Genomic DNA, 8,282 nt, shown 5'->3' on the forward strand with positions numbered 1-8,282 from the left:
CTAGGAATATATTATATTTAACCAGGGATATGAAGGCTTTAAACAATGAAAATTACAGAGCACAGCTAAAAGAGATTAAAAATGACTTAAATGGAAAGATGTTGTGGACTGGAATATGTGATAGTGTGAAGATAAACACATCACCCAAAGTGTCCTATAAATTCAATGCAATCTCAATTAAAATTCTTCTTTACAAAAATAGAAAACCAGTCTCCCAAATCATATAGAACGGAAGAGGACATGAATAGCTAAAGCAATATTCAAAGAGAAAACCCACCTAAGAGGACTCACATTTCCTGATTTTAAAACAGATTATACAGGTACAGCTATCAGAACAGCTTGGTACTAGCAAAACTATAAATATACAGACCAATAGACTTGAGAGTCCAGATCGACGGAGGCGGCTGCCTTGGCTCGGCGTGTTGCTCTTTGCTCCTCACACCCGTCGGATCCGCTCCCTTCCCTGCACCCTGTGGAGTGACGTGAACTTCTTACCTGTGGACCATAAAGACTGGTTTGAAAATGGAAAACCAAGAACCAAAGGATTCTTCTCCAACTGCCAAACAGTCGATTATTTCAGAGGAGCTAATTTCAGAAGGAAAATGGGTCAAGCTTGAAAAAACAACCCACATGGATACTACTGACAAAACTAGAACGTGGGAAACTGTGAAACGCACGACGAGGAGAGGGCAGTGTGCCGATGGTGTGGCCGTTAGCCCCGTGCTACAGAGAACTCTTCATTATGAATGTGCCGTCTGGTGAAACCGTTCCGACCACCCATGGGTGGCTACTGCATAGAATTCCCTGCAGGTCTCATCGATGACAACGAAAGCCCAGAAGCAGCTGCCCTGCGGGAGCTGGAGGAAGAGACCGGTTATAAAGGCGACTTTGCGGAATGTTCTCCAGTGGTGTGTCTGGATCCAGGTTTGTCCAACTGTACTGTGCACATCGTGACGGTAACCATTAACGGAGACGAAGCCTGGGGATGGAGAATTTATAGAAGTGATTTCCTTACCAAAGAATGACCTGCTGAAGAGACTTGATGCTCTGGTAGCTCAAGAACACCTGATAGTGGAATGCCAGAGTCTACTCCTATACCCTGGCGTTGGAGCACGCAAACACGAAGCCGTTCGAAGTCCCCTTCCTGAAATTTTAAGGGCAGAGACGGACACCTGCCAAACGGTTTCACAGGCACGGCCAGCTGGCCGCCTCCACTCAGACTTGGCATGCAGCATAATTTAATGCAGATATGAAGTTAGCTCTTTTTCACACAATAAAAACCAACCGGGAATGCAAAAAAAAAAAAAGAATTGAGAGTCCAGGAGTAAATCTACACATCTATTGTCAATTGATTTTTGACATGAGTGTTAAGTCGATTTGAAGGGGAAAGAAGAGTCTCTTCAACATGTGGGGCTGGAAAAAATGAATTTCCACATACAGAAAAATGAGAAAAGATCCATTTCTCACATTGTGCATAAAAACAAATTGAAAATTGATTAAAGATCTAAGACCACAAAAAATTTTAGAAGAAAATGCAGGAGCAACACTGTCATTAACAATGGCCTATCTAGGAAGGACCTTGGGGCTCTACTCAAACACTCCCTCAATGCATGAATACCTTCTTTTATTAAATTGGAACTCTATGATGCTCACTCTCCCAACACAACGGCTGGAGCCAAAGTGGGTGAACAAGTAAATGTGGTGAAGAAAGCTGATGGTGCCCGGCTATCAAAAGAGATAGTGACTGGGGTCTTAAAGGCTTGAAGATAAACAAGCGGCCATCTAGCTCAGAAGCAACAAAGTCCACATGGAAGAACACACCAGCCTGTGTGATCGTGTGGTCCTGAAGGGATCAGTTACCAGGCATCAAAGAACAAAAAATCATATCATTGACTGCACACCTCCATGATAGGATTGCTGAAGACAAATGGGTGCATAAGCAAATGTGAAGAAAGCTGATGGTGCCCGGCTATCAAAAGAGATAGTGTCTGGGGTCTTAAAGGCTTGAAGGTGAACAAGCGGCCATCTAGCTCAGAAGCAAAAAAGCCCACATGGAAGAAGCACACCAGCCAGTGCGATCACGAGGTGCCAAGGGACCAGGTATAAGGCATCATGCAAAAAAAACCAAAAACAACAACGATATAAGTGTATGTATGTGTATATATGTGTATATGTATATGTGTATATATATATATATATATATACACCATATTAAATGAAGGGGGAAGTGCAGAGTGGAGACCCAAGGCCCAAGTGTCGGCCACTGGAGATCCCCTCATAGAGGCATTTAGGAGAGGAGATGGGTTAATTAGGGTGCGAGGTAGTACCGATGAAGAACACAGCTTTCCCCCAGATCCTGGATGCTTCCTCCCCCCAACTACCATGATCCGAATTCTACCTTGCAGGCCTGGATAGGACAGAGGCTGTACACTAGTACATATGAGGGCTGGAGACACAGGGAATCCAGTGTGGATGATACCTTCAGGACCAAGGGTGTGAGGGGCGATGCTGGGAGAGTGGAGGGTGAGTGGGTTGGAAAGGGGGAACTGATTACAAGGATCCACATGTGACCTCTTCCCTGGGAGAGGGACAGCAGAGAAGGGGGGAAGGGAGACTCCAGATAGGGCAAGATATGACAAAATAACGAGGTATAAATTACCAAGGGCACATGAGGGAGGGGGGAAAGGGGAGGGAGGGGAAAAAAAAAGAGGACCTGATGCAAGGCGCTTAAGTGGAGAGCAAATGCCTTGAGAATGATTGGGGCAGGGAATGTATGGATGTGCTTTATACAATTGATGTATGTATATGTATGGATGGTGATAAGAGTTGTATGAGTCCCTAATAAAATGTAAAAAAAAGAAAAGAGGAGAAAAAATGATTAGGGCAAAGACTGTACAGATGTGCTTTATACAATTGATGTATGTATATGTATGAACTGTGATAAGAATTGTATGAGCCCCTAATAAATTGTTAAAATTAAAAAAAAAAAACAATGGCCTATCTAAAAAATAAATAAATAAATAAAAATTAAAAAAAAACAATGGCCTATCTATATAATAACAAAAGCACACATACACGCACAGACAAAAGAAATGAATGGGATTTCATAAAAATTAAGCACTTTTGTTCATGAAAAGACTACTAAAAAGGTGAAAAGATAAGTTAGCTCCTTGAAGAATATCTTCAGAAACTAGATTCCTACAAGAGTCTGCATCCAACTATATATAAGCCATCGACAGCCTAAAGACAAGAAGAAAAATAATCCAAGTATAACATGGACTTGAGTAGACATTTCACCAAAAAGGACACTCAAAGGGCCTCCATACATGAAAAGTTACTCAGCGACTTTAGCCATCAATAAGATAAAAATCAAAGCCACCATGAGATGTCCTTTCATCCCCAATGGAGGGCTAAGATGGGATGGGGGTGGGGTGGGGAGATGGGGACCCCAAACCAACGCTGTTGGTGAGAATGTGGAGAAACTGGAACTCATCCACTGTTGGTGGGAATGCAAAATGTAGAGCTGTTAGGGAACGCGGTGTGGCGTGCTTTTGTTGCCTGCCGTGAATTCAGTGCTGACTTACAGCGAACTTATGTATAAGAAAATAAAACTCTGTTCAGCTGTGGACGGACCATCCTCAAGCAGCGCTAGTTGGGCTGCTAGCTCCAGGTCAGCCATTCAAACCCACCAGGTGATCCAAGGCAGAAAGATGAGGCTTTCGATTCCAGTAAAGGTTTACAGCCTCAGAAACCCACAGGGGCGGTTCTCCTCTGGCCTACCGGGTTGCTATGAGTTGGAATAGATGTTGGCAGTGCGTTCTTTGGTTTGGGCCATCCTCACAGTAATTGTTAAGCATGAGTCCATTGTGGCTGCCATGGTATTAATCCATCTTACTGAGGGCTTATTGCTCACCGACTTTACCACACATGGCGTCCTATTCAAGGTACCGGTCCTTCCTGGTAACATGTCCCAAATACAGGAGATAAAATCTCACCATCCTCCCTTCTACGGAATATTCCAGCTGTACTTCTTCCAAAACACATCTGTTGATTCTTCTGCCAGTTCATAGTCTGGTCAACATTGTCACCACCACCACCACCACAATTTAAATGCATCGATTCTTTCCCAATGTTCTTTATTTGTTGTCCAGATTATATATGCATTTGAGGTGATTGCAAAGATCACGGCGTGGGTCAGGCACACTTTAGTCCTCACGGTGACGTTTTTACTCTTTAGCACTTTTCAGAGGTTTTGAGCAGCAGGTTTGCCCAGGACAGTCCTCCATTTGATTCTTCACTCTTCTTATCCACTGGGCCTCATAGGTGTTGATTGCGGATTCAGGTAAAATGGAATCCTTGACAACCCCGATTTTTATCTTGATGTTGTTTATTAGCCCAGTTGTAAAGATTTTTTTTAAATATTGAGTTGTAATCTATATTGCAGATTGTATATAGTCTTTTAGCTTCATCAATATGTGCTCCAAGTACTCTTGGCTTTCAGCAAGCAAGATTGTGTCACCTCTATTTCACAGGTTGTTAATAAGCCTTCCTTCCATCCTGATATCCCATTTTGCTTTATATAGTCTAGCTTCTTAAATTACTTGCGCAGCATACTGATTGAATAACTCTGGTGAACAGATACAACCCGATGCACACCTTCCCTGATGTTAAAGCATCGAATGTTCCTTTGCTCTGTTTGAATGACCGACTCTTGGTCTATGTAGAGAACTAAGTGCTCTCTGGCATTCGCATCCCAAGCGAGGGAAACTGATCAAAAGCCTATTTGCTAGCCAATCAAAACAGAAATTCTCATCAGGCTGGTTTGCAAAGAAAGGGAATGAGCTCGGGCAATGAATGTACAGATGTGCTTTACACAATTGATGAATGTATGGATTGTGATAAGAGTTGTATGTGCCCCTAATAAAATAATTTTTAGAAAAAGAAAGAAAGGGAATGAGCTCAGGGTAGTGATAAGGGACAAAGGCAGTTGGTCAAAATTATAGTCATATGCTGAACTGAGGTTTGGTTTGGTTTTGCTGTCCCCTTATTTGAGGAGGGAGAAAGCCTGGGCTTTCTACTCCTGTAAACAGTTCCAGTCTTGGAAACTCACAGGGGGTCACTAAGAGTCAGCAATGACTCAATGGCAGTGAGTTAGGTTTGGGTTTTATTTGAGGAGACTTCAAACGATTCATGGAAAAATTTCATTATCTCTTAATTCCATTTTCCACGAACATGTTGGAAGCCCTCTCATGTAGTCGCCTTAGCCACATGAGGGTTGAGGGCGATCAGGCAGGTATTCGGTATAAATAAAGGGCTTATGTTTCTAGTGCTTCGAAGGAGTCGGGGGAAATACAAATGGTTTATATGCCCAGATGCTAATAAAAAGGTTGGAGATTCAAGTCCACACAGAAGCACTTAGAAAGGCCTGTCAATCAACTGTGGGAAAATCACCTATTGCAAACCCTACGGAGGACAGTTCTACCCTAATGCACATAGGGTCCATCAGTCTGTCATACTCTGGTGACTGGTGTGTTTCTCGATGCTGGAAGCCATGCCACCATTATTTCAAATACTAACAGGGTCATGCATGATTAACAGACTTCCGTGGAAGGTCCACACTAAGAACGGACAAGTCCAGTTTTGAGGGATTAGCGACTGATAACCTTATACGTAGCAGTGGAACTTAGTCAGAGGTCGTGCCAAGAGGTGAGCCCTTCAGGTTGGAAGGGCCTCAAAATACGACTGAGGAGAGCTGCCTCCTCAATGTACAGTCGGTCTGAATAAAGTAGAAGGAACAAAGTTTTTGAGACTTTCATTTGCTGATGGGACACACTCAAAATGAGAAGAAACAGCAACAAGCATCTATTAATAACTAGAACTTGGAATGTATATAAACTAGAAGTCATCAAAAATAGAATGGAATGCATAAAGGGCAATATTGTAGGCATTCATGAGCGGAAATGGACTGGTATTAGCCAGTGTGAATCTGACCATCATATGGTTTGAAGACGCTTGACCTTAGCCTAAAGGCTGAGAAGCGATCAGATAGTTTATAGACAGAAATGAAGAGGAATGGTGTATCATTCATGATCAAAAAGTACATTTCAAGATCTAGAAGTGCAGTGCTGCCTGTAATATAATATTCATAAACCTACAAGGAAGACCAGCAAATATGTTATTATTTAAATTTACACACCAACCCATAAACCCACGAAGGAAACAATTGAAGAATTCTACCAACTTCTTCAGTCTGAAATTTGCATTGATAACTACTGGTGATTGGAATGAGAAATGTGGGAACAAAGAGGAAAGATTAATAGTTGAAAAAAAACAGAAAAAATAGCTTTGGTGATAGAAACGAAGCTGCAGGCAGCATAAAGAATATTGCAAGTCTAAGGATTTTGTCATAACAAATACCTGTTTTTTCAACCACATCAACTGTAACACAAGAGGGAAAATACAATCTTGAGTATGTTGTTAGGCACAATGGAGTTGGCTCAGACTCAGTGACTGTATGTACAGCAGAACCAACACAGCCCGTACTGCACCGTCCTCACAGCAGTCCATATTGGCTGAGCCCACTGAGGCAGCCACTGCGTCCATTCCTCTCACTGAGGACCTTCCTCTTTTGTGCCCCCTCCACTTTACCAAGCATAATATCCTTCTTGAGTGACTGGCCTCCCTGACAATCTGTCCGAAGTGCAGGAAGGGAAGTCTCACCATCCTTGCCTCTCAGGAGCATTCTGACTAGACTTCTTCCAAGACAGATCTGTCTGTCCTTCTGGCAGTCCATAGTACTTTCAATATTCCTCACCAGGACCATAGTTCAAATGAATCCATTCTTCTTCTATTTACCTATCGATTTATCGATCTATTTATTGTTAACCATTTTATTGGGGGTTCTTACTAATCTTATGACGATCCATTATTCAATTGTAGTAAGCACACTTGTACATAGGTTGCCATCAACATTTCCCAACAATTCTTCTTTAGTCTTCCTTAATCCATGTCCAACTTTCACATTCATGTGAGGCTGTTGAAAATACCACAGTTTGGGTCAGGCATACCTTCGTCCTCAAAGTAACATCCTTACTTTTCAACACTTTAAAGAGGTCTTGGCCAGCCGATTTACTTAATGCTTCCAAGGGCATGGATTGTGGGTCCAAGCAAGATGAAATCCTTGTCAGCATCAACCTTTTCTCCATTTGTCATGCTGTTACCTATTGGTCCAGTTGTGAGGATTTTGGTCTTCCTTACACTGAGGGGCAATCCACTCTGAAGGCTGCCATCCTTGATCTTCATCAGCAAGTGCTTCAAGTCCTCCTCCCTTTCAGGAGACAAGGTTGTGTCAGCTGCATATTGTCAGTTGGTAATACTGCATTCTTCTCATATTATATTCCTCTCATATAATCCAGCGTCTCTGATTTTTGCCTTGCCTTGAGTACGTCCTATCATAATTTAGAGGCCATCGCAAGGACAGATTCAAGGCACTGAACGATGTGACAATTCCTCAAAAAGCGACACCTAGAACTAACACGAGAGTCGGCAATTTCACTCCTTTTGGCTCTACGCCCCGAAGCCTCGAGACTTTAAATAGAGACTTCTTCACGAATGTATCTCACAGCACTGGTCACAATAACCAAAGATGAAGACAAACTCAACGGATACACCAAAACATGAAAGACAAATTCAACGGGTAAAGAAGATGTGGGGCATCTGTGTGACGGAAATGTAGGGTTAGCCTGGTCTTACCGAGGTTCTTTTACATGAATTCAGGGAGTTTCCCGCTTGCCTTAGTTAAGTACTGCTACTATACAGAAATACCACAAATGGGTGCCTTTAACAACAACAACAACAATTGTGTCGTGCTCAGTTTGGGAGACGGGAAGTCTGAGTTTAGGGCACCGGGTGTAGTAGAAGGCTTTCTCTCTTTGTTAGTTCTAAGGGAAGGCCCTTTTCAGTGTGTATGCATCGATGATCTTGATGTGACTCAACATCTATCTTTCCCAACCTCTCTTTCTTTCATATCTCAAGGGAGATCGGCCCAATACACACCGTATACTATTATCAATGTGACATTGGCTGAGGAAACTAACACACGAGACCACAACCACAGGGACAGGAGTTAGGAGTGATAATATATCTTTGCGGGGAGACACAAGTCAGTCCATAAAATATTCAAGTGAAAAAAAAAGTCCAAATTTATGAAAATTTAAAGAGGAAAAGGTTAAAGCCTAAAAAAAAATCATTCTGGCCAGTGTCACCTATAAACTTCTGCAGAG

General features: G+C 42.4%; 1 pseudogene; it reads left to right on the forward strand.

Annotated features, from left to right (window-relative positions):
• Positions 1 to 396: 396 nt before the first annotated feature.
• On the forward strand, positions 397 to 1,310 carry LOC142451253 (ADP-sugar pyrophosphatase pseudogene; annotated as a pseudogene).
• The last annotated feature ends 6,972 nt before the right edge of the window (positions 1,311 to 8,282 follow it).

This window comes from Tenrec ecaudatus, chromosome 6 (genome assembly GCF_050624435.1).
Source record: "Tenrec ecaudatus isolate mTenEca1 chromosome 6, mTenEca1.hap1, whole genome shotgun sequence".
Lineage (NCBI taxonomy): Eukaryota > Metazoa > Chordata > Mammalia > Afrosoricida > Tenrecidae > Tenrec > Tenrec ecaudatus.